Source organism: Ochlerotatus camptorhynchus, unplaced genomic scaffold (genome assembly GCF_037179485.1).
Source record: "Ochlerotatus camptorhynchus isolate MF236.1 unplaced genomic scaffold, CSIRO-AGI_Acam_v1.1 ptg000849l, whole genome shotgun sequence".
Taxonomy (NCBI): Eukaryota; Metazoa; Arthropoda; class Insecta; order Diptera; family Culicidae; genus Ochlerotatus; species Ochlerotatus camptorhynchus.
The window spans coordinates 89,980-93,878 of NW_027041308.1; the positions used below are offsets into that span (position 1 = coordinate 89,980).

General features: G+C 40.3%; 1 pseudogene; it reads left to right on the plus strand.

Annotated features, from left to right (window-relative positions):
- Nucleotides 1-1,064: 1,064 nt before the first annotated feature.
- Nucleotides 1,065-3,540, plus strand: LOC135715313 (uncharacterized; annotated as a pseudogene).
- Nucleotides 3,541-3,899: the final 359 nt, after the last annotated feature.

The following is a 3,899-nucleotide window of genomic DNA, read 5'->3' on the forward strand; positions in this document are numbered from 1 at the left end:
TATATAATAATAAAATCTATACACATATGTAAAAAATCATGATAATAAATACTTCCATTTGCAAGCAGTTCGTCCGCAATTGGGGGATTGCCGCAAAAGCTCACCGCAGATGTCGCCACTGCATGATGATGATAATGTTGACAGACTGCATATAAAATTCGTGAAAATTAGCATTAAATCATAATTTTCATCAAGCCTGCGTAAAATCCTTCCAATATAACATTCGAATTGAAGAAGAAAACGTTTTTACGATCAGACTGATGTGTATCTTTGACTTTTCCAGATGAACTTTCATAAGATATATTCATTTCATTTCACGGCTCCATCAATGCTGCATCGTAAATATGATGTAAACAGAAGTAAATTACTCAATTACTCAAAATAAAGATGATTTGTTATCACTTTGAAGACCGTCTAGCACCATTTTATAGTATGGTGCGTGTTGAGTAAATCAAGTTCCGGAGCCTTTTCCGTCGAAAATTGTGAGTATCAATATGTTTGCTTAAAAAAGGCCAAAATGAACATTTATTGAATATTGGCGTCCTATATAACCAATTCTCTACTATTGTCTGTTTCAATTGTAACAAAACGCGACGCTCACTTTTTGACAGTTTTAGAAACGTCGCATGAAAATGCGCCCGAGTTTTTATCTTTGTGTTAGTGAAACGTCATATTCCAACAACTGATTGATAAATAAACAGAAGGTTTTTTCTTCTCACGTAAACTCGAAAGAACCCATTAATGGATAAAATTACAGCAATTAAAAAAGTGGCTTTGCTCATAAAATAAACAAAATTTCACCAAATTAATGAGTAACTGTTACTCGTAAAATGTACAGGTAACAGTTATTCATAAATTAGTAAAAGGCACTCATTAAAAGGGTAGAACATAAAACATTTTTAATGAGTTAAACCTCTTTTCATAAATGGGTGAAAATTTTCCAGTTATGGGTTCTTTGGAGTTAGTGTGTTTGTTTTCATTCGTATTTATGGATATTTTTTTTTCGTTAGTCGGTTCATAAATTGTTTCAAAACTGTAAAAATCAAGTGACTACGAACAAGGAGATGGAAGCGGTAAAGAAAATGTGGATAGTAATGTTATTTTCATATATATTTACGAAGTTTATTTTCACTTTCAGCTTTCATACTGCAGCATAAACCTGGAGCTGGATGCTCCCGATGCCGATTTGGCAGCTGAGTTCCTTGACGAAGATGATCCTATTGGGAACATTGATAAGTTCCCGGACTACAACGAGACAGAACCTGCAGAACCTGAGCAAGAGGCGGAAGCTGACCATCCTTCAAGTGTTTTGCCAGCACCGAAACGTAAACGATTGGAGGAAAGTACGTTTCATTTCATGATTCCCTGCTACAAGAAGGATTCTCGAGGACAACATCACGACAAAGGTAAAGCGGATGCGAAGGTGATTACCAGGGAATGTCATGTTTTTGGCAATTCACCCGAGGAGGTGTTGAAGCAAACTTGGGAGGCTATTAGGAGTCACATTCGCCGGGAGGTAACTGTTTATGATGACCAAAGTTTGAAACGAGTTAAGTGGACTAAAGGAGCGAATCCTGAGCTCAAAGACATGGATAAATTTGTGCTGTTCAAGGACCTTCAACGTAAACGCACATATCGAGTATCTGATTTGCAGGAAAAACCGGATGTAATGATAAGATGGAGAAGCAAGGTTATTGATGTTTACCTTCATGTGTATTCGTTGGCGGTGGCAAATCAAAAACTATACGACCTAGTGAAGAAACTAGAAGCCCCAGATGACCCGGACAGATCAGGAGCATGCACTAACAAATCAAGGGTTAATAAACGAGCTAAAGAGAATGCATCCAGAAGTATCAGCAGATTCATTCGTGTGGAACAACTGGGCGGAACATGTGGAAGCAGCACCGGGATACAGACGTGACAATGTGAAGCTGAATCCACCAGACGACTTTCAATCGCACTTGAGACCTGATGATTCGGCAATTCTGGAAGAAAACCGTCGAGGACTAAAGGGTGATACGGTCAAAATTTGGTCAAGGGAAAACGCGTGTAAATCGGTGAAATCGTTTATTTAAAAAATCAAATTAAATTTCTTTTTCAAGTTCAATTAGTATAAAATTCAGGAAAAATATTCAGTTAGGCTTCCGCTTTTCCAAATCCGAATTGCCGGGCCTTACGCTTGACCCCTGCCATCAGATTTTGTACAGCCACCTTGTCCACCTTCTTCGCCGCAGAAAGCCAGTTTGCTTTGAACTGCTGCTCGCCCTTAGCAGTTTTTTTGGTCTTCTTTAGGTTCCGCTTGACAATAGCCCAGTATTTCTCAATTGGGCGGAGCTCTGGCGTGTTGGGAGGGTTCTTGTCCTTGGGAACCACCTGCACGTTGTTGGCGGCGTACCACTCCATGGCCTTTTTACCGTAATGGCAAGATGCCAAATCCGGCCAAAACAGTACGGAACAACCGTGTTTCTTCAGGAAAGGCAGCAGACGTTTATTCAAACACTCTTTCACGTAAATTTCTTGGTTGACAGTCCCGGAAGCTATGAAAATGCTGCTTTTCAAGCCACAGGTACAGATGGCTTGCCAAACCAGATATTTCTTTGCGAACTTTGACAGTTTCATGTGCTTGAAAACATCTGCTACCTTTCCCCTTCCTTTTGCCGTATAAAACTCCTGTCCCGGAAGCTGCTTATAGTCGGCTTTGACGTAGGTTTCGTCGTCCATTACCACGCAGTCAAACTTCGTCAGCATCGTCGTGTACAGCCTCCGGGATCGCGCTTTGGCCGTCGTATTTTGTTTATCATCGCGATTTGGAGTCACTACCTTCTTGTAAGTCGATAGTTCGGCTCGTTTTTTGGCTCGATGCACGGTTGTAGACGATACACCCAGCTTATTTGCGGCATCTCGGAGAGAGAGGTTAGGGTTTCGCTTGAAACTACCGGCAACTCTCTTTGTCGTCTCAGCGGCTTCCGGTTTTCGATTTCCCCCCGATCCAGACTTCCTGGCTGTCGACAAACGTTCCCCAAACACTTTAATTACATTTGTAACGGTTGATTTGGCAACTTTTAGCGATTTTGCCAACTTTGCGTGCGAGTAGCTCGGATTTTCGCGATGCGCGAGCAAAATTTTGATACGCTGCTCTTCTTGCTTGGACGGCATTTTGACAACTGAAGAGTGAATTCCAAAATCAAAATAGGAGCAACATTCTACACACACACACCTTCAAAATGAGGGGTGTTCAGGTTTTTTAAATGCAAAATTGAAAGAAATACGTCAAGTTGATACTGACCAAATTTTGACCGTATCACCCTTTATTTTTCGCTAAAACTATAATTCGTGCCATGGAAGTTCACATTCAAGAGCTCAGAGAACAGTCTGTACACCAAACAAATTGAAGAACGGGTATCTGGAATGGAAATACAGCTTAAAAGCTACTACGAAATGCTGACTTCAATGCAACGTTCACTTGCACCTGTGGAAAACGAGCTCAGTCGAGCACTGGCGAACTCTGTAACAGACGCAGAAGATGTTGATCATATGTGAAGAAAGATAAAATGGCATACGAAAGAACCAGATCGTTCAAATCTCCGGATGTGATTGTCAGTTGTTTGTTATGTTGATGTTGTAAAATAAAAGCTGTTGAAACAAATTTCATTTATTTCGTGTATCTGTGATAGAAATAACTAGAATGATGTCCTACATGGAGTCCTTCCTCAGATCACCTCTTTTGATTCGAGTTTCGAACAAAAATCGAAGTCTTCAATATGTTGATTCAGCCCAACTTTAGGGTCAAGTTTTCCTCCTTCTTTATAACCACACTTTCTCGTGATTTTTGTACAGTCATAATTTTTGAAGCTGAGTAAAGCATCGCCCACAACTGTCTTGAGGTCTTTAGAACTGTT